The 23,409-nt window shown below is 40.2% G+C and overlaps 1 long non-coding RNA gene across 2 annotated transcripts; it reads left to right on the plus strand.

Annotated features, from left to right (window-relative positions):
* The first annotated feature begins 1,398 nt into the window (after positions 1 to 1,398).
* Positions 1,399 to 19,769, plus strand: LOC129010586 (uncharacterized). 2 transcript variants are annotated; one of them, XR_008493033.2, is made up of 5 exons: positions 1,399 to 1,535; positions 1,683 to 1,809; positions 6,124 to 6,240; positions 7,596 to 7,694; positions 9,118 to 9,305. It is a non-coding gene; the product is annotated as an uncharacterized LOC129010586 (long non-coding RNA). The 2 variants fall into 2 exon arrangements; XR_008493032.1 differs by lacking the exon at positions 9,118 to 9,305 and adding an exon at positions 16,613 to 19,769 and having other exon boundaries at positions 1,434 to 1,809.
* The last annotated feature ends 3,640 nt before the right edge of the window (positions 19,770 to 23,409 follow it).

Below are 23,409 nucleotides of genomic sequence, written 5' to 3' on the forward strand. Positions count from 1 at the left end.
TCAGAGCACAGTATGGGTGCCTCATCTCAAAGATACCATAGGATGATAGCTTACCAGGAGGCAGATGAAATGGAGAAAACACAGCTTACTTCTCTCTGAAAATGACAGCCTCTCACTGAGAAGGCTGCCCTCTATCTTGGCATGCCTTGTCTCATCTTGTATTAGTCCAGCTCTGCTCCTCAGTGATGACCCCTTCAGAAACATCCCCTCTCTAGGAGGTGTGAGTCCCTCATTATGGAACTATTAGGACTTTGTGGGGCACACATGAAACTCTGCCCCCAAAAGTTAAAGAAACCAATAGCTCACAGAAATTCTCGAGGATGTGGGATGGCAGATAAGAAAAGAAACAATGGTCGGGAGCAGTGGCTCTCGCCTGTAATCCCAGCACTTTGGGATGCCGAAGCGGGTGGATCACAAGGTCAGGAGATCGAGACCATCCTGGCCAACATGGTGAAACCCCGTCTCTACTAAAAATACAAAAAATTAGCTGGGCGTGGTGGCGGGCGCCTGTAGTCCCAGCTACTCAGGAGGCTGAGGCAGGAGAATGGTGTGGACCCGGGAGGTGGAGCTTGCAGTGAGCCGAGATCACGCCACTGTACTCCAGCCTGGGCAACAGAGTGAGACTCCATCTCAAAATAAATAAATAAATAAATAAATAAATAAATAAGAAAGAAAGAAAAGAAACAACTTGCTGAAGCACTGAAACTTTGCTTATGAGATAAAAATAACTGACTGAAATCAGGTGGAACCAATATGGATGACTGGAGTTTGTACAGGACGAGCCTACTGACGTCACAGCCTGAATTTTCACTGCATGTTTCATACTAACTTCCCCTGCAATTGCACATGAGTTAGCACAAAAAGATAATTGTACATGCCCAAGGACTTTCCAGACCTCCCCTTTCCTTCCAATTACCTACTAATCTCAGAATCCACCCTGTGAACCTTTTCTAATAGAAACTAGCACAGGTTTGAGCTTCACTCCTGTCTCCTTGTGAGTCAACTTGCAGTATAAAGCTTTCCTATTCTCAGAAACCCGCTGTCATAGTACTGGCTTCCAGCACATTGGACAGTGAGCCCCTTTTGCAGGATAACACACATGGGCACCGTTCTCTCTCCCCTCTATTCCTTGCTGCCTCTATTAGTCACAGTCTTCTGACTGCTGTAACAACCCCCAAATGCCAGTGGTTTTCATCAATAAAGATTTATTTGTTCTTTGCATTACAATCCCAAGTGTGGGAGGCGGTGGTAAAACCTCTGCTTTATGTAGTCATTTGAAGACCCTGGTCTTTCTGTATTATGACCCCATAACACACAGCTGCTATGGCCACCCTGGAATCCGGAATCTTGCAGAAAGTTCTACTGCCAGGCTCACATCATTTTTATTGGCCACAGCCCAGTCACATGACCCCAACTTAACTGCAAGGGATGCTGGGCAATATAGTCCAGTAGGGTGGCTAGCAGGAAAATTAAAGGGGTTTGGTGAATCCATTGCTCCTGCCATCACCCAGATTAAAGACCTGCCCTCTCATCTGGTATTTATTATACTCCCTTTTCTCAATTAAGCGTCTTCATCCATGGATTGTTCATTTTATGGGTAGATATGGCTCCTTAGAGTAAGGGTCAGTGGACCATGGCCTGTGAACCAACTCCAAGCAGCTGCCTGTTTTTCTTATGTCCAGCAGTCAGGGATTGAGTGGGCAAGCACTGTGGGCTGCAGATACCAAGCTCCACCCTGATTCCCCCTCCACTCTCAGAGGCTCCATCCAGCTGGCAGGCTCACAGCACTGCAGCCCAGCATCTGAAGTGGTGAGTAACATGGAAATAGCAGATGGGGTGGAGAAACCAGGAGTTTCCTTTCTTGTACTTATGTTATATTCTCAATTTTGCCTCTTCTTCCACAAAGTCTAAAATATGCACTATCTGGTATTTTATGGGAAAGTGTTTCTGCACCTCTGTCCTACAGAGACAATTCCCACCTTTGGAAATTGGAAACTCTTACCTTTATTTTGTTGACCAGTTTCCCACCTTGAAGTTTGTCCTGGGGTAAAGTGTGGGAATGTCAGAGGCTTCTGCAGAAATCCCTAGTCCACTTTTTTTTTTTGAGACGGAGTCTCACTCTGTCGCCCAGGCTGGAGTGCACTGGCACGATCTCGGCTCACTGCAAACTCTACCTCCCGGGTTCACGCCAGTCTCCTGCCTCAGCCTCCCGAGTAGCTGGGACTACAGGCGCCAGCCACCACACCTGGCTATTTTTTTTTTTTTTTGTATTTTTAGTAGAGACGGGGTTTCACCTTGTTAGCCAGGATGGTCTCAATCTCCTGACCTCATGATCCGCCTGCCTCGGCCTCCCAAAGTGCTGGGATTACAGGTGTGAGCCACTGTGCCTGGCCCCCTAGTCCACTTTTACTGACAAATCGAATACTTTCAGTCCTGTTTGGGCATGGGTGGTAACTGCCTAATTGAAACTGGACTTCCATTAGTTCAAACTCTCTGGGACAAAAAACAATCATATAATTGATGCAATTAATTTTAATTTCATCACACGCACATGCAGCCATCTCATTACCAGAATAAATAATATTCATTCAAAGCATTCAGGAGTAGAAAAGGAGAAACACCCACAGCAAAATTTACATGATTTAATTTAAATTTACATAAAGACTAATTAGTTTCTCACATTTCTTAATGATTGGAACAAAAAGAGGGAAGAAGGGGCAAAAATTAATTGCTTCAGTTAATGTGCGAATAGTTGATGTTTCATTTCAGAATGACTTGTACAAATTTGGGGGATGGTGAGAAATGGTAACACTTAACAAACTGAGAAGGGAACCTTATCTTCATCCACACATTTGGAAATGCAGACGCCAGTTACTATTCTCATAATTATCACAAATATTTAGTGTTTATCAGATCCCAGTGATGGGACAGGCAAAAGAAAGAAGTTGCTCTTAGAATAGTAACTACCATGAAGTTTGGTATTTTATTGAGCCAAGTGAGTCTGAAGATATATATATCTAGTTTCCCACTAGAAACTATATATATATATATATATATTTTTTTTTATTTTTTTTCCAACCTGCAACAGGAAGGCTGAGTTGAAGAGCCTTTCGCAAATCAGATCAGGATAGAATCAACCCCAGTGTATGGTTGTTAGTTCATTTTCCTCCGTCTCTCCTTTCTGTCCTTGTTTTCTTTTCTTTTTTCTTTTAAAACAATTGAAAACACAGGTAGCCATGGGTTTGGTTGATCCTACTCCTTAGTTTATGGTCCTATCACGATTGTTCCTGCCAGGCCCTCTCATTTTTTCCCCTGTCTCATCTACCATTACCCCTTCCTTGTGGAGGTGCCCATGTGCTTGACGTATGCCCTTGTGTGGTATCTTTGAATCTTTGCATAGTGTGTAATTACAGGTTGTGTATGCATGTGTTTTAAATTCACAAATATTGCACTGCGGTCTAGATCTATATTCCCCCTAGTATTATATTTTGAAGATCCTCTGTGCTTTTCTTGGCAGCTCTGGTTTATTGCTCCTGTGGTTTCCATGAATGAGCTTCTGTTTCCTGCTCCTCTCTCTTTCCATCCACCCTCCCAGAGTGGTCCATGTCCCAGAGCAGCTCATTCCACTTTGTTAGTATCAGTTGCTGCCTTGAAGGGTGGCTTCAGTGCATAGAGAAGACTATCTGTGGCTCCTTGCCTTTTAAATTACTAATCAAAATATTCAAGTAAATAAAATGCCAAACTTAAGATTTTCCATAAGTCATTATGTTCAACTTACAAGTCTTAATATTTTATTTGCAAATCTATTTGGATATTTATAAGATAATTTTGAAAGCCTTAACTAAATTTCTTTAAATATTTTAAACTGTATTTGTAAATTGAATATATCCACTATCTTGTTAAGCAATTCATATGCTATTTAATAAGCAAAACTATCTTAAGTATTTAAACAAGCCCAGAAATATAATCAATAAATGTTATTTTTACATTCTATTATTGTTTTTGTATTTAGATTAATTTCTTATACTTTTCAACTTAAAGACAAAAGTCAAAAATTGATTTCTAAATTGCATTTTAACTGGAAAAGAAAGATGAATCTGTAACCTAATAACACAAATTGTCTTACCAATTACAAATGTTTCAAGTACAAAAAAATTCCCCAATTACTCCTTACCTTAGCAAATAAATAAAATATACAGATTTGATGTAATTCATCATCTGTTTTGTTGATTCTAAATTTTCCTGAGCTTAAAGAGATACTAAGGAAATCATTTTAACATTTCCAGAAAATTGGAATTACTATCCTAGGCAAACTGGAATTTATTCTTCAAAATTGTTGAAGTTATCTCCTCAGTGGGATTCAATTAGCTAAAGATTAGAGATCTTCAGCTGGGAGCAGCTCTGGAGCAGCAGATACACTGGGTAATTTTTCTCACCCCATGGACTGCCTTGTTCGGCCTTTTCAAGTGTCTTATTTGTCCATGTTTCAAAGTGCAATGACCTTACAGCCCAACACCTTGGATTCCAGTCCCACATTGCCCAGTTCTGATTGGAGTCAGACTTCCTGCTCAGTTGCTTTAGCCTTTGGTGAGACTGATGTATCAGCTACTGATTTTGTTCTGCACATTTTCCATATTCTTCTTTCCTGGCAGGGCCACTTCCAGACATTATGAAATACACACACATTGACATTCTGCACACTTCATGTGTTTCTGTCTGGCTCTTTCATTTTAGGGACTAATACCGACAATGACACACACCTTCCAGTATTCCTGCCTCAATGCTCAATCATTTGAATTGGCTCTGCTGAGGTCACCCTACTCCACGTTTACTGACAAATCAAATAAATATTTTCAGTCCTGTTTGGGCACTGTTGATAATTGCCTGATGGAAACTGGACTTCTATTGATCCAGGCTCTCTGGGACAAAAAAAAATCATACAATTGATGCAATTAATTTTAATTTCATTGCAGGCACCTACAGCCATATCATTACCAGAATAAAAACCAGTCATTCATTGCACTCAGGAGTAGAAAAGGAGAAACACTCACAACAAAATTTACGTGGTTTTGTTTAAATTACATGAAGACTGAGAAAAAACTTTTAGGCCTTTGAACATTCAGTACCAAATTCAGTTCCACATTCTTTAAATTTCCTTAGAGAAATTAAATGACATTTTAAAATGGCTGTTCTTTTATTACTTAATAAATCCTAAATAATAGACAGAACACATAAAATGTCAGTTATTATAAAACATTACTATAGTTCAATTCCAATATATTCTAAAGCATCATACAATTGATACCATTAATTTTGTCACACATACATATGTCCATGTGATTAAAAGAATAAGTAAAATTCTCTCTCTCTCCCTCTCTCTCACACACACACACTCAGAGAGAGACACACACAAATGCTGCACACTTATTCCAGTGAAAACATCTTATTATCTCCCTTTTGAATCCTTTTTTTCTTTGAATATAATTAACTCGCCTCCTTTCATTAACTCAACTTATTTCAATAATCCATTGCTGTGAGTTTTGTTTTTAAAGCTTTGAACAACTGGGCTTATAAAAGCCTTTTATTAAATTTCTCTGCCCCTTTAGCATTCCTTTTGATATTTAAAATGTTTTCTTGCTTTCCAGCAATATCAGCAAGTTGCTGCCACCTTCTGAATTTATTTTTGCCCCAAGACTTGGAACCAGCCAGTCTCCAGTGAGTCCTGGATTCTTCCAGCTGAGTTAGTTTTAGAGACCAGGATCTCGGGATCCTGGTTGTCCAGTGGGTTGTTATTATTCTTTGGCAACGTTTAGATATTGATTTTGGTTAAAGATTGACCTTGATAATTCAGATTTAAGGTAGTAGATTTATACCCAACTCTTCTTTATTTCTTGCGGTTTTCTCAGCCACCAGGCCTCTCTCTGACTTCAGTTGCCATCCTCTTACTCCTGCATGGTTCCCTGGCCTCTGCCTGCCTTCTGCATGAGCCTGTTCCCTGAGGGCTGGCTTGTTTTTTGATTAGTTGGTTGGCTGTTTTTTGTCTCAGCCAACTGGTCTTCTCAATCCACACACTCTCCTTTGATATCTCACCCATTTTTATAATTTTTTGTTTCTTTGTTCCAGGTACTGTCCCTAGGCTGATGACTGCCACATCTTTACTGGGGCCAAAACTTTCCTCTGAGATTCAGATGTGTGTCACCAACTAGAGAGCAGGCTTGGAATTTAAAAATAAAGTTTTCAGTAAGTTGAGATGTCTTGCTTCACATAGACAAATTATCACTTTGACAGAAATATTTTGCTTACTCAAACCTTTGTATTGCTAGAAAAAGAGATTTCTTTAAAATCCCAGTAAAGTCAAGAAGAAAGAAAAGAAGGAAGGAAGGAAGTGTTTAGTAGGATGACCCACTAAAACACCATTTCAATGCCCTTTCCAATGAGAAAAGTTGATGCTGAAATTGTAATATTTGGTTACAGAGGAAGCCACAGATCCAAATTCAAACTTAATGATAAAGTGTTTTTTGGGCAAACTACTTAAACTCTCTAATCTTTAGTTTTCTTTCCTATAAAGTGATGATGCTAACATATGTGAAGTTATAAAACAAATATGAATAAACCTAACAAAACACCTGGCTCTTAGAAAGCATGCAACTCATCTTTGTTAAGGTAATCAGGGAATGAATTCATTGTTGACATACACCTAGGAAGTGGTTGTTATTGGACTAGAAGACCCTCTTTATAACTGGATGTTGTTCTGATGAGTTGAAAGCCTTAAATGGCTGTTAAGAAAGATTGGTGATGAAATGTAATTAAATGTGGATGGCATTTTTGATAGTCCAAAATGTAAAGGCTGCATTACTTATGATTTGCTCAAAACAGTACATTTAATCAGTGTACTTTAGCCCTAAAATATTATAAATGCAAAAATATTTCTTTTATGTGTGCCGACAAGGCTAAATATTAGAAAAATGATTTTTAAAATCAGAGTTTACCCACACAATTAGTTTTTATTTTTATTTTTCATGATCACATAAATAATAGTCTGGGTACTACTAGGTGATTAAAATTAAAACTAGAACATCTCCGTAATTAGACCCATTGTTCTGCCTTTCCACTGCTTTCCAGACGTTTAAAGGGTACAGTTCTAGGAACAATAGTAGGAAGAGCTAATTTTTCCAGTGAGTAGTGAATATGAAAACACTTTGTCTTTAAAGTTTGTACTGCTAAGGTTTGAATTTAGCAAAATAGGGATTTAGATAGATGAATGAGGATATGCAAGGAAATGTCCTTAAGTGCATTTCAGAAAACATTTAAGAAGTTTGTTTCAAGAATGTTCTACTGGTGAGTCCTCAGCTTCTTGCTGTGACTGCAGTCTAAGGCTGTGCTAGACACCATCAACATGTCGAGATCCATGAAACATGATATTCATGGAATAATAGAAGTGAATGTCAGATTTAAACTTCAATCAATAGCCAGTATCAATCCTCATGGATATTTCTGAGAAGAGAAAATTTCTACTTTCTCTATGAGGGTAGTAAAATGTCACCTTTTTCTGAATGAGAAAAAATAAATTCCCAGTGGGCTCTTTGTATTTTCAGTGGAGGGGCTTCTATATGCCTCTTTCTGCTTGCTTTGACTTTGGCCATGTGGAAGAGAGATGAGGCAGCACTTCCAGGAGATCCTTCAATCAACCTATGGTAATGTTGCAGCTAAATGTGAAGCATTGCACCAGGGAGGGGTCCCCCAAAAGCTCAGAGAGGGGCAGATGATACAAACACCTGTGTCTCTGGGGGAAAAGGTAAGGCAGGGAAATGTGAGCAGAGATTCTGGGTAGTACACCCCTGAGAGGCCTTCAATATTAAAACAAATAACAAAAAGATTAAAATATATCTTTTCTACCTTTAAAACCATAATAGAAAATGAAATTGAGAATAGTAAAAAAAGTACTAAACCTGACAAGGTTTTATTTTCATTGCTTTTCCCTTTTTGGAAAGCTTTCTCTGAACATAATATTGAACTTAAGGCTTAGCACTGTTAAGTTCATTTTTTTAAATTATAATTCTATCACCTAAAATATTTAAAAGTAGAAAGACCTGGGAAAAAAACTACATATAATGAGCACAAAATCTGGAGTCTGAGGGTCTCCTGTGTTGATTTAAAATTTGTTTCATAAAGAGTTGTTTAATGAGGCTAATCCCTCACCAGGGTCTTGGGCAAATTAAGTAAGTTATCTGTGATGGAGTAAACATGGATACATCTCAGTTAATATTGCTATTATTGACACTGAGAAAAATGCTAACGCTGGGGGCAGATGGCTGTTGATTCTGGCTCTGCCACTAAGGCTTTGTCACCAGTTATAGCACACTGTCATGTCGTTTCCTCTTCTCCCAGGAATGAGCCATCCATTGCTGGGTTAAACTCTAAGAGTAAATACAGATAAAACCAAGCTAATCTGTTGTTGTATAACTATAAAATTAAATGAATTAAAGAGAAGCTCAAGCAACAAGTGTAAACTTACCTTTTTTTATTTGTTTTTGAGATGGAGTCTCACTCTGTTGCCTAGGCTGGAGTACAGTGGCATGATCTCAGCTCACTGCAACCTCTGCCTCTGGGTTCAAACAATTCTCTGCTTCAGCCTGCCGAGTAGTTGGGCTTACAGGCACCCTTCACCATGCCCGGCTAATTTTTTTTGTATTTTTAGTAGATACGAGGTTTCACCATTTTGCCCAGGCTGTGTAAACTTATCTTACTCTTCCCCAGTATCTGGCCATGCTCCTGGGATCTCAAAACCTAGACTAAGTTTAGTCTAAATAAACATGCCTTCTCTCTTGACTGGTGTGCACAGCGCCTCTTGTACAGTTGTTCCATGCAGAGTTAATAAGTGAATAACTTAAATATCTTTAATAAAAGTACTAGCGATTTTTATTGAGCGCTTAGCATATGTCAGACACTGTTCTGCTATTGAGCAAAGATTGTCTCATTGCATTAGCACAAGAATTTTGGAGAGTGTAACAAAGTAGGCTCTATTCAGGCTATATATGGTGGCTACTGAGCATACTAATACATAATAAATTAACAAGGGGTTATGAAGTATTACCATATGCACTTTGTCTTTTACAGATTCTTAATACTTGAATTAAAAGGAGAATGGTCATTAAACAGAAACTGCTGCTAAAAGTGACAAGCAACTTAGCAATACACATTAGGAGCAAAGATTATAATTTATGCAGCATATTTTCATATACAGGCAAATCTGAGATATAAGGAAAAACAAATGGCTTGGAATAAAACAAAATCCTTAAAATGTGTAAGTCTCTGACCTCAGACAGAACTTCAGTATGAACCAGCTGCAGAACAGCATCTTGGGGCCAGTGGGTTGGGGAGGTTCACTGTTGATTTGCTATTATTCTGTGAGTTGGGTTGGATTCACACTTGTGCCTCATAAGGCAGGAACTGACTCACAATAAAATAAAATAAAATAAAATAAATAAAATATAAAATAAAATAAAAAAAGTCAATTCATATCCTTGTAAAATGAGAGTAAGCACACCCAATAAGCAACACAGCCCTCATGGTATTTTATGGCAACTAAGTATATATTAAGTAGCTTAAATCTTCAGGCAACCCACAGGGAGCAGTGCTCTTGTTGGGGAGGAAAGTGAAATAACATACTTAGTGAAGGTGTGACCCTACAACCTGCTACTATCAGTGAGACCCCAGTCAGTGTGGACCACAAACCACCTTGAGACATCTTGCCTGCTGGGAGGCCTATCATCCGGTGGTCATGGCTGCCTCTTTACCTACTTTTCTGGCTATGAATCCAGAGGCCATAAATGAGTCTGACACACTCCCTAGCTCCTTGTGTTATTTCTGGAAAGCCACATTTGCACCTGCCTCTCATGATTGACATCCTCCACCCAGGTAGCCTCAGTCTTCTGCTTGGGCCTTGGGTCGGCTAGGATCTGAGTGGCAACCTCTTGACATGCCCCAAATTTCATTATTAGTAATATTTTAGATTAAGCGTTGCCTCTTCTAGTCCTCTTTTTCTACTCCTCAGAAGCAGTAAGAAGATTGTTTCTTATGTAGTAGGATCTGTTGACCACTCATTATTTCTAGAAAACTTAACCTTTTCACAAGGGTTCCAATACCTCTTTGAACCTCCTCTTCAGGCTGAGAACAGCTGAGAGCCAAACTCCCTGCAAGGAATTTCCACAGACGAAACACCCTCTGTTTTATGTGGGAAATTGGGACAATAAACACCCATGGGAGAGCATGCTGCAGGCTGGCCTGACATTGAGGATACCAGCTCAATTAAAATCTGTCTCTTATGTCTTACATTACGGCTTTCTGAGGGGTTAAATGACTTGAGGTCCTCTAAAGACTTTCTTTATTCGCTGGTGTTTCTTCTCCCTCCTGGCAATGAAATTCTAACAGCGACATCCTATCCACCTCATACGAATTACAGATTTGCTTCTTATCTGAGCACAGACACCACTGCTGAAAGAGTTTAAGTGGGCGAAATGGGAAAATACCAATACAAAGCCATAAAGCAATGGCTGAAATACCAGTGGTTGATATACTCTCCTCAAAGGGCAGAGTATGGTTATGATACTAGGAGACCTTAAATGTGTAATTATGTCTCTAATCTTAGGCTTCTTAGTGTCAACTATCAGCTACCCCAGAAATACCATCAGACAAACATGTTGATGAGGTAGAGCTGAGTTTGTTATAATTGCTGCAGCAAGAAAACCTCACCTTGATTGAGTGTTGGTAATCTCTCAAAAAGGAGATGGTAAGGGAAGACATGTGTCAGGTCCTGGGTCTTGTGGTACAACAAATGACTGGTGATCTGTGACCGTGGAGGAAAACACTGTCTCTGTTGAATTTATTGAGCCATTTTGACCATGTCTAATTTTCATGCTCATGGGGTCTTTAGAAGCACACAACAGCATAAGGTGTGACCACCCTGATTGTTCCACTTTGTCCAGGATGCTCCTTCTGTCAATTTCTTTCACAAGGAATAAAAGCATTTTTAGGCTGGGCATGGTGGCTCATGCCTGTAATCCCAGTACTTTGGGAGGCCAAGGTGGGTGGGTCACCTGAGGTCAGGACTTAAAGACCAGCCTGAACAACATGGTGAAACCCAGTCTGTACTAAAATACAAAAATTAGCCAGGCATGGTGGCTCATGCCTGTAATCCCAGCTACTCGGGAGGCAGAGGCAAGAGAATTGCTTGAACCTGGGAGGTGGAGGTTGCAGTGAGCTGAGATCGCACCACTGCACTCCACCCTGGGCGATGAACGAAACTCCGCCTCACACAGACAAAAACAAAAAACAAAAAACAAAACAGTGTCTTTAATCTCATACCACCAATGTAACGTTAGGGTCTCCTCGTGTTATTTATCCTTCTTGTGCCCTAGAAGACCTGTTTTTGTTTTCACAGCAGAAGACTAGAAAGGGAAATGCTTAAAGATCTTGTTAGTAGTGGGACTTCAGGCATCTTAAGAGAAGACTGCTCAGCTCACATACATACAAGACCTAAGCATCAAGCCAAGGCTGCAGGATGGAGGACACCAATCACGGGGCCATCTGCAAAAGGTGGCTTTGGTGGATTAATTGATTGGAAGTGGCTCTTTCCATTCCCCTGTTCCTTACTTCTCTTTCTCCCACAGATGTGTGAAAGAAATATATTTCCCCATAAGATTTCCTCAAGCAGATAACTGGCTGTCTCCAATTTCTCCAGGGGCATGTTCTTAGCACTTATACAGAAGCATGACTCTTTTCTATTGGAAAATTCACAGGGCCATATACAAGTAAAACAAACAATTTTGAATTCAAAAAACCCCTTAGAATGAATCTTAGAAGCATAAACAAACCTTTTTTGTTTGTTTTACTTGTATATGGGCCTTTTTTTGGTATATGTTTGTTGTTTACAACAAACAGATCTTCAGAATAATATAAACTTTGGATTCTGATGGCCGTCTACCCAAAAAAGTGGGGGCTGTAGGATGCAGCATTGTGTGCAGTGTCAGAGGCTAAGTTGATAGATTCAGAATCAGAAGTTTTCTTTTCTGTTCCTTATGGCTACCAGCTCTTCATAGAAGAGCCCCAGCTGAGAATCAAGTCATCTTTAGGGCTCTCGACACGAGTGGAAACGAGGGTGGTGAAGGTAGGGACTGACATTTTTGCTTGTCCACCCATGTGGGAATTTTCTTGCTGATAGAATCCTGATGTGACTGCAGTGCAACATGCCCACCCACGGTACATAGATTCTGATTGGTCACAGCCCACCCACAGTACATAGATTCTGATTGGCCACTGCCCACCCACAGTACATAGATTCTGATTGGCCACAGCCCACCCACAGTACATAGATTCTGATTGGCCACAGCCCACCCACAGTACATAGATTCTGATTGGCCACAGCCCACCCACAGTACATAGATTCTGATTGGCCACAGCCCACCCACAGTACATAGATTCTGATTGGCCACAGCCCACCCACAGTACATAGATTCTGATTGGCCACCGATGAAAATCACGACCATCAAGATCCCCTTTATCAGACAGTGGTTTTCTTGGCTTCTCTTCAGCGAAAGGGGGAGTGTCTGCTGGGGAAATCTCTAAGATGAAAGCCACTTTGTCACCTTCTTCCTTCCTGCTTGGGACACACATGTAATGCTTGGCACTGCTCCCCCCATCTTGTCACCATGAGATGACAGCCAAGAGGGGAAAAAGCCAAAACAGAGAGGATGACAGTGAAGAAAGAGGAAAAGTGGTTAAACCTCACATGACATCATGGAAACCTGAACAAAGGCACAGAACCACAGATTTCCCCATTCTTGTGAAGGAAGCAATTCATGTTCCTTCTGGGTGAAGCTGCTGCTGGTTGGGTATTTATCCTTCTAGAGCTGAAGCATCCTGAGTAATACAGGTACTATTTTACCTTCATCCTATTTTAACCATGCAAGTAATATTAAATAATTGGCCAAAACATAAAAAGGATGAAAAGAAAACCCAATCAACTATAATCTCATAATGTTTAAGTATTACATCGTTTCTATTCTGATTGTTCACAATTCATGTTTTATTAATCCTCTTCTCCATGACAAAGCAGGAAATATGCTTAGTCTCTGGCCTATCTCCTCAATTCCTCTCCTCTCTGAATTCTCCAACTCCAAAATTAGAAAGCAGATCACCTTAAAACAAACCCAACAGCCTAACTTTTAAAATCCTCGTCTGATGGATGTTACCCAGCATGGTGCTATGCGGGGGTCTGTCCCGCAGACCCTGACCCAGCGACGGATGAATGAAGTACACTGACACACAGATATTTTGTTTTGCTAGTCCGGCTGAGTGTCTGAGCCGCTTACAGACCCCAAGCAGAGTGCTGTAAACAGTTGCGACTGCGGCCTTGCAAGTGAGACCCATATTTATTCAATAAAGATTAATTGACAAGGGCTTGAGTCAACACCACTAGAGGGTAATTGACATTGTGGACTTCCAGAGTAGAAAGCAATTAAGCACCAACAGTAGATCAAAGTTTAGTCTTAGGACCACACGAGTAAACAAGCTACATAGATAACTTCCGCATATTCCTTTGTTACTACTCTAATTTATTTAACTAAAGGTAAAGTGACCAGGCCGCCTGCAGCCAGATCTATTACCAAAGTTATGCAAACTCTCAGGCCTTCCAAGAGGGTTTGTGGCTATTATAACCAATATTTTTCCCACCAGCCTGACTGAACTCCTACAGTGCTAACGTTCCGGTAGTGTCCAGCACCCAGAGGCCATGCAGTAGCTGTTTGCATATTGATTAAGTAGCACATTGGATTGTCAGTTGTTTCTAAGAGTAAGGCTGGAGTTTGCTTACACTTACAGAAAGTCACTTCTTTATCTCTTGAGTTGCTAGCACAATCTCTTTAGAGGGTTGGCATGCTGAAAAGACCACAGTTTAATAGCCAGATAATCCAGTCACACTGACAGGCAAACCTTCAGAAAGACAAAAATCTCCTGGCGCTAGGAGTTAGCTCTGAATAGCAATTAATGCCCATGCAGGAAGCTTTTCAGAGACCTGTGAACTATACAAAGGAATGAGGCTCTGTGCTGATAAGAGGGTGCTTTCTCGACAATACCACTGATAATCAGGTGGCCTTGCCAGGAAGTTGAGATATACATTGATGTAATTGGGAATATTTGATTTTTTAAAAACACATAAACACAGAAGAATAAAAAGGAATTTTAAAGAATTGCCTTCTAGATGCTTCAAGATGCTTTTGATGACAATCAAACTCAAAATATGTTACTACCAAAAGACATCCAATCCCTCTACTATAAATTCACCAATCTATATGATCAAACCATACCCTATGATCTCATTTATTCTAATTACTTCCTTAAAGCATCATCTCCAAATACAGTCACAGGGGGAGGGTGGAGGTTAAGGCTTCAACATATGAATTGTGGGGAAATGCAAACATGTTGCAGATAACATTGAATCATCAGAAATCTTGTTGTGACTAAGCATTGATGAAAACCAAATCCTTAATTGATAGTTTTATACCTCTGATGATTGGAGGGATAATTATAGACAAGTTTCTCCCTCCATTCATTTCAAAACCTGTTTCTCCTGCACTATCCACATCAGGCTCACTTCTAGAACAAGCTCATATTAGGAAATAAACCCTGACCCAGCACCTTTGAGTGGGTTGACCCAGTGGGGAAGAATTACTCCTGGAAGTTCTTCCTACAGCAAGACAGCTACCATAACTATACTGAGTATTGAGTTCAGCCATACAAACACATCCCACTAAACCCAGACAAATGCACACACAACTCAAAGAACCCTTAGCCACATGGCAAGCGTGCCTGCAGCCACTGGACCATCATGCAACTTGGGGATGCATGACAGAGGAGAGATTATTAGGTTGGTGCAAAAGTCGCTGGCTGGGCGCGGTGGCTCATGCCTGTAAACCTAGCACTTTGGGAGGCCGAGGCGGGCAGATCACGAGGTCAGGAGATCAAGACCATCCTGGCTAACACGGTGAAACCCCGTCTCTGCTAAAAATACAAAAATTAGCTGGGCATGATGGGGGCACCTGTAGCCCCAGCTACTCAGGAGAATGGCGTGACCCCGGGAGGCGGAGCTTGCAGTGATCTGAGATTGCACCACTGCCCTTGAGCCTGGGCAACAGAGCGAGACTCCATCTCAAAACAAAACAAAACAAAACAAACAAACAAACAAAGTCATTAAGGTTGTTGCCATTGAACGTAATGACAAAAACCACAATGACTTTTGCATCAATCTCATTGAACAAAGGTCTTGATGGACTGTAATTAAAGCATTTTTTGCATGTCACAGTGTGAACGCATGGCCAGCACTTCTTCCTGAGGACTGAGAGATAGATCTAAGCCAATGACGGGTTCTGGAGCTCATTAGTTTTATGGAAAATCTGCTTCTTTCCAGGACTGGGGACCTCTAGAAGCTGCACACAGAGCCGTTCCTTCTCCCTCTCTTCCTCCAGAGGCCGTGCCAAGATCAGGTTGGAGGTCCTCTTTGTTCCTATGTCCATTCCTCCCCCAGGCACTTGGAGGAGGGCACTGTTTTTGAGTGTGCAAGTCTTTCTTTCTTACTGTTGGTAAGCAAAAGATCTTACCAAAGCTTTACAACCATATGCCATTTATCTCCTCAAAAACCCTACTTAGGTTTTGAGAAAAGCATGTTAGCATAGTGAGGCATCATAGTGTTGTAAAACCCTACAGTGGAGTGACACAGAGCCTGGACTTCAGAGCCAGACTTCTTTGTTCAAACCCTGCCTCTGCCCCTTACTATCTGTACACACCTGGGCAACTTCGTTAACCTCTCTTTGCCTCATTTTCCCATTCTGTAGCATAGGGATGATGTAGAACTGCTGTAAGAGTTAAACGAATTAAGAACAAAGAACTTGGAATAACACCCAGCACATGCTAACTGTGTACGTGGTAGCTATCATTGTCTCCTAAGAACCAGCCCTTTATAAATTAAGTGCCAAAAAATAATAAGGTATTTCTGTTTTCCACTCTTCCTCGTACCTTCCATGATACAATGAACAGGGATCTGACTCTGTTGGGCAGGGAGGGGGTGGATAAAGGGAAACTACAAGGAGAACCTGAATTAAAGGATGATAACATCTTAGAATGTTATTTTAGGCACAGATACGTGAAAACATTTCAACAGAAATTTTATTATCTGCCCACACATTAAAGTCTCAGGTGCCTTAAATTCACTTTTATGTGAAAAGTTACTTCCATGGCTTGTTTTTCCATCTATGAAAAGGAGTAAACAAATTTGCCTGTTGACTACTCGGGTGTCTGGGCTTATGGGCAACTCTGAGGATTCTTTGATAGGATTCTCTCTCCCTTCCTTGCTCCCTCCCTTGTTCTTTCCTTCCTTCTCTTCCTCCCATCTTCCTCTCTCCACCCTTCCTCCCCTCCCCTCTGTCTCCCTATTTCTTTCTTTTGCTGCAGTTATTTGATATTCATCAAGAACCAGCAATGTTGTTATGAATGTACAAAATAGATTCTTCCAAATGGCTTTCTTCCCCTAAGAGATGATAGATTGCTTTTCTCTCCGCAGTGCAAATCAGAAATTGAAATAAATGAAGCACGTCTTGAGCAGTGTTATGGCAAAGGAGTCTGGCTTGTAGAGTGTCTGTCTCTAGAAATTTGGAGAGCTGGGAGCAGGAGATGTGATTGTGGTTCTCAACTGCAGGTGAGGCTGGGGCAGCTCTCTCAGGCCTGAAGTATATGCAGGGTTCTCTCTCCTAATAGCAGCATCCTGACTTTCCTATATGCTTTTTGAATTGGTTTTGCACATTCTTCCCACAAATTCACAGTTTGACTGGTCAGGGATAAACAAGTCAATTCATAGATTCAGGGAAGTTTTAGAGAATGGAAGGGAAGGACACATTTTCACTGGAAATTATCAAGCCATTACATTTCCCAGATGTTTACTGAAAACAATGGCATAATTATAGATGCAAGATCAGTTTTCATTGGATGTACTGTGTGTCCAACAGAGACCATAAATTCAACAGAAGTGGAAGGGACCATCCCAGGACACAGTACAGCCAAATCAACTGCACAGCCATTTTCTCTACTATCAGTGTGACTAGGTTGCAATCCCAGAAATGTTTTCAACTCCTGCAATATTTATGGGGATATGGGAGCAGCTATGTCCTTGTTTCTTTGAAATCAATAAGTAAAGATCTGAGACGTTTATACTACCTGAAGAAATCAAGGTCTGTCACTAAAGTCAATTCTTAGGGGTTTCCATTCTCTCATTTAGGGTAAAGTTCTATGCTGTAGTAAATGCACCTCAAGATATGTAATGGTTAGAGCCCCATAGAAGTTTATTTTTCACGCATTGAAAGTCCAATCTGGTTATTTTTGTTGATGGGTGAGTAGATCCACCAAGAACTAATTCAAGAACCTAGGCTCTTTCCATCCTGTGACTTCTCCATCTTTAACAAGCATCTTCTGATTTGCAGCAACAAAGCGTGCAGGACTACCCATGAGACGTTTTATAGGTCAGGCTGGGAGGTGGTGATATGGCTTCTACTCACCTTTCTCAGTTAGGTCCTAGTCCCTCTGCAAGGGAGTCTGTAAATAGAGCATAACTGTGAGCTCGAGAAGAAAAGGAAAGAGGTTTGGTAAATAGCTATTCACTAGATAACTGAATAGCTAGCTAGCCTGTCTCTGCTGTTACAGCCTTTAAAAAAAAATCATGTACAATGTCTTCCAGTTTAATTAGGGGATGATTTTAAACTTTCAAAGAGACAAAGGAGAGGCATAAATATCTGCAGACTTGTTTCTATCTGGGTTATGTTGTCGAAAACCACAAAGTGAAAGCTCTGTTCCTTATCAGGTTTAGTCATAAGTCATTCTCTATAGCAAGAAAGTTATAAATGCTGCATAGAAGAACACACCCATTTTGTTCTCTTAAGATGAGAAAGAAAAGAATATGTAAAATATTGGAAAAAATTAAATTGATACACCAAGTATCTTTCAAGGCTGGGTTTTCTGTTACCACCTTTTCTTTATTCTACAATTATGGAAAGCATATTCTTTAAGACAAAGACAATCTCTCCATTGACAAATATGTTAGAAAAGTTCAAATCTTCAACAGGCCCAACACTGGTGGTGATTCAGAGGGGCTATGCAGCATTTGTATCATTATTGTAATAGCATATTATCATAAGCATGAAACAGAAAACATACCTACTGTGTGCTGGGCACTGTGTCAAGTGCTTCACCTGCAATAATCCTAAAGATCCTACAAACAACCCTATGAGCTAGGTGTTTTTATTATACCCAAGCCACAGATGAAACAATATAAGATGCAGTGAAGTTAAGAAAATTGGCTGAGTTCACATGACTTGCTAAAGAAGCAGAAATAGGCCTTAAAATTGCCACCTGCCTGCTCGCATCCCTGGCAGACCAGATGCCTACTGACATGGCTTTTGGTTTCTATAGCACACATCACTTCTAAGATATGTTAACATTTTATTGTCTTCTCTAATAAATTGTAAATTGCACACTGACAGAGACCTGGTTTGTTCACTTTTGTATCTCAAACGCAAACAGTGCCTAGCACATACCAATTCTGTAAATATGTAGGAATGCAGAAATGAATGCAACCTAATCCTAGGAGATTCTCCTTTCATATCTTTTCTCTTTCTTTACATTTTGCCTTGATTTTCTGAGTTTTCCCATGTCCTTCCATTATGTTGCTTTTCTAAGAAAGTCACAATCACTTCTTATTTATTGCAACCAGAGACTCAGTGATACAGAAAAATGCATTAGTTAATTATTGTTTAAATTATTGGGAGTTGCAAACAAAGTCGCTCTATGTCCTCCTTATTTACAGATACTGTGTTTGCAAATGTACTTGCTAAAATGTACTTGTAATTCCAAAATCAATGTTCCTGGTGCTTTTATGCTCATTTTTGAACATACACGAAACAGAAAAAAAAAATTAAGTTTTCACCTGAGATGGAACAAGGTGACACTCTGCTTTCTTGTTTCAGCTCTCATACCATAAACAAGTGTCCTTTTTGTAGTCTATTTAGTGCCAGACTGTTTGCATTTTTGTGTTTCTTTCATGGATGATTTTGCTGTTTAACATGGACTGCAAGCATAGTGCTGAAGTCTTGTCTACCACAAGAAGGCAATGTGAGGTACCTGATGGAGAAAATGCAAAGACGTTTCATTCAGGCATGAGTGACAGACAGCAGGGCTGGCCATGAGTTCAATGTTAATGAGCTGGTGCTATATATTAAATAAGGTGTCTTTAAACAGAAACACACATAAGACAAGGTTGTGTATTCATTGATGGATAAGAATGTTGTGACAAGAGGCTTGAAGAAATTTATCTCTATTTCTCCTAGAAAATGTTTAGTACCTGATAATTCCGTGTCCAAGGTGATTCTATAGAACATAATTACTGTGGGATGGGGGGTGGGTTGGGGAAAAATTGGTCAATGAATACAAATTATTTGTTAGATAAAAGGAAAAAGTTCAGGAGAACTATTGTATAACATAGTGACTGTAGTTCACAACAATGTATGGTATTCTTGAAAATTGCTAAGAAAGTAGATTTTAAGTGTTTTCACCACAAAAAATAAGTATGGAGCAATGCGTACATTAATTAGCTTGATTTATTTCTACAAAGTATGGTATGCATATTTCAAAATACAAGGTTGTATATCATCAATATATACAGTTTTTATTTGTCAACTAAAAAGTTTAAAAAAGAAAAAAGAAAATAACTGCTGCAGATAACAAGAATTTATTTCTACTTGGGAAAACAATGATTATAGATTATCCTTAATGTTTCTCCATCTTTGCAGATTTTTTTATGTAAAGAAATAGAAAGTCATCAGGGTTAAAATTTGTCTCTACTTTCTATGGTAGAATCATCTTTTCAAAACATTGACTATTGTTTCAGAGATGGCTTAATTAACAGTGTTACAAGGAAGTTATTAAAGGTAATGTGTATTTCCAGGTTTGTGCATAGGGTAACTTGCCTTGTTCTTGGCTGCCTGCGATATTTATTGTTCTTGGTCTGTTGGCATTTTTATGATGCTGTGATTCAAATTTTATAGCTGTTTTACTGGGCTAATTTTCCATGCTGCATTTCATCAGCCCATCTCAGACATCCATCAGGTTAACTCCCTTCCCCTTTGCATGACTTGATGCTGTGAACTGCACCTCCCCATCATCCAGAAAACTTGTGGGCACACTGTGCTTTGCAGCAGTCTGGAAACAGAGGTCAGGGAGGAGAAACACGCGACATAAAACGTTTCCCAAAACCTTTTCTCACGGAATGCCTAGGAGGTGAGGAGAGCTCCCTTTTCCATCAAACATTTCTAACTGTTGTAAGAGCTGTAAAGAGTACCTATAAAATTAATGAGATAAATGTTAAATTATGCACCAGATCTCCACCGTGATAAATTAACATGGCCAAATTAATAGTCTCCTCTCTCCTGATAAGATCTCATCTTGATGTGGCCCAGGTTGAGGGGAGCTTTGCATTTAGGTAGGGATGTGATAAAGACATTGTGGCATTTAGTTCCCCAGTGTGTCTCTTGATTTGAAGACCGGTGAGACCACATCTTTCTCAATGACCCCAACCATAATGAGCTAATTTATTTTTCAATAACACTCTATTGTTGTTGACTATTACTGTGCAGATACAACAGGTATCTGCTTTGAATACCTCAAATTCCATTTTCTTGGTTTTCAAATCCTGAAAGCGGAGAGTCGTGAGTTGGGAACATTATCCCTCCATGACTGGATATGCGGAATATGAATCAGAATGACCCAATGAGCTTGCAAATGGGCCTCTCCTAAGACATGGGGCTTTCGATGCTAAAGCTGAAAAAGACCCAGGCAACTGGGAGAAGCTGGACACCCTGTGAACCATCCCCTTGCAGTGTGTCTGACTACGGTACCCAGTCTTTCCCATTGCAAGTGAGGGAGTGGAGTTTTGAGGACAACAGAGAACACATTTCAATCTTATTTTAAACTTAGGTACACTGCAGGAAAAATTGTGTTCAAAATTTTTTTTTAAAAGAGTGAACAACCTCCCCCTACATCTCACTCTGCACCATCCATTTCCATCTTCACCTCCTTACTTCAGATTCCCTTTTAACTTAATTTGTTCAACAATCATTTATTGAGTAGTGCGTACTGTGTACAAACCAAGTACTAACGGGTGTCATGTCTGCATGCCAGGATAGATCATGCACATGCTCACTCTCTCTCTCTTTTTTCTTTCCTCTCTCTCTCTCTCTCCATATCTGTCTCCATTTCTGTCTCTCATTCTTTCTGTGTGTATTAGGTACACATTCTCAGTCTGCCTAATCAACTTAACATTTATTTCTAGCTCTGTTTAGTCAGATGGCACAAAGCATCAGCTCACCAATTCTAACTTATTTCAAGAAATATGCATTACACTCAATTAATTTGTAATTCCATCGTCCTCTTTTTCATGGAATTGAGTCTAAGCACCAGGAGGCTCACACAGGACTGTCACAGGCACATAAATAAGTCCTCAGCTCTTCTCTGTCTGATGCTGGTGTCCGCAGGGATGGTTTTCCTGTCTGACTTCTTTTCCTCCTTAATCTTGTCTGATAAGTTTGCATTCCCAGCTGGTCCCCCAATATGAGATTTGCCACATATCCGTAATGGTGCACCCTGAACCCAGTCATGAGGCCCATTCTTGTCCTCCAGTGCTGCTGGCTCAAAAGACTGTTTGGCTTCTCCATTCACTTGGGAAACGCTGAACTGGGTGATCCTTTCAGGCCTCTGTGCCTTGAATTCACATGGGGCCATCTTTAGTCTACTCTCTTAAACCCAGGTGGCATGAGGAACTCTGTGGCAACTGGATAAGAAAATAGATCCAGGTCTCTTCTATTCCAGATCTCCCAAACCATCTGGAAGACCTATGATCCCATTATCACCACTTAGGACCAAGACCAGTGGGTGGGAACGATGTACTTTCCCTTGCTTTCCCTCCAGACATATTCTACCCTCAAGTACATGGGGGCGTTTATTACAGGAAAACTAGAAGAGTCCATTCTGAGAGATTATATATATATATACACACACATATATATATGTATACATACACACACACATATATATACACATATATATGTATATACACACACACATATATATACACACATATATATGTATATACACACACACACACATATTTTTATATATATATAATTTTTTATTTTTTGAGACAGGGTCTCACTGTGTTGCCCAGGCTGGAGCCCAGTGGCATGAACTTGGTTCACTGCAGCCTGGACCTCCCGGGCTCAAGCAGTCTTCCTACCTCTGTTTCCTGGTGTGTGCCACCAGACCAAGCTAATTTTTGTATTTTTTGTAAAGAAGTGATTTCACCATGTTGTCCAGGCTGGTCTTGAACTGCTGGGCCCAAACGATCTGCTGGTCTTGGCCTCCCAAAGTGCTGAGATTGCAGGCATGAGCCCCTGTGCCCAGCCAGATCATATATGTTCTCTGCCTATTGTTTAGGTCAAATTTTAAGGTTAAAGTTAAATCAATCCACTAAAACACCAAGTAGGTTCAAAGGATACAAATCTCCTTAAGAGCAGTCACTCTCTTGGGTTTCAGTATTCTATTGTGAAAGCCCAAAGCTCAGAATGGATTTACTTACTTTTCTTTTTGGCTTGGTTTTGGTCCTACCTTGGGTAACATGACTGGAATGTCCTACCTTCTAGGGTTGGAGATAAGTGTGGGCAGGAGGAAGAGTGAGAAAATTCACACCTTGTTTAATATTTGGTCATATTATCCTGATACATGGCATGTTTGTGTCTGTAAATAGACCTTGACCTTTTGGATGTCAGAATGTTTCCTTTACTAACTTTCATACCCTCCCCAGGACCACATACAAAGTTGTTCTGTTTCTGGTCTGGCCTGGGGCTTGGTTGACTTCAGTGTGGCCCCTCCGGGACAGAAGATGGTGTACTGAAAAATGATTAATAAACCTAGAGAGAGAAAAAAACCAAAGCTTCTCCCAGGAAATCAACCAGATATAAATAAGCCTCTTCCTTCCCTAGTAAATGTTAATATTTAAATATTTACTTCAAACAAATACATTTAAATAAAATTTCTGCCAAAGTTAAATCAATCCACTAAAACACACCTAAGAAACTAAAAGTGTAAAATCTGCAGGTCATGCATTCAGTCTGAGACTGACTTGTGCTGGGGAAATTAAAGAGGTAAGCCAACAAAACTGTCCTCCATACCAGTGTGAGAGGACACACAGTTCAGCAATGAGTAAGCATTACACATGGACATGGATGCGAACGTGGCTCAACAGTGTCAATGAAGTCCGGA

This window comes from Pongo pygmaeus, chromosome 10 (genome assembly GCF_028885625.2).
Source record: "Pongo pygmaeus isolate AG05252 chromosome 10, NHGRI_mPonPyg2-v2.0_pri, whole genome shotgun sequence".
Classification (NCBI taxonomy): Eukaryota; Metazoa; Chordata; class Mammalia; order Primates; family Hominidae; genus Pongo; species Pongo pygmaeus.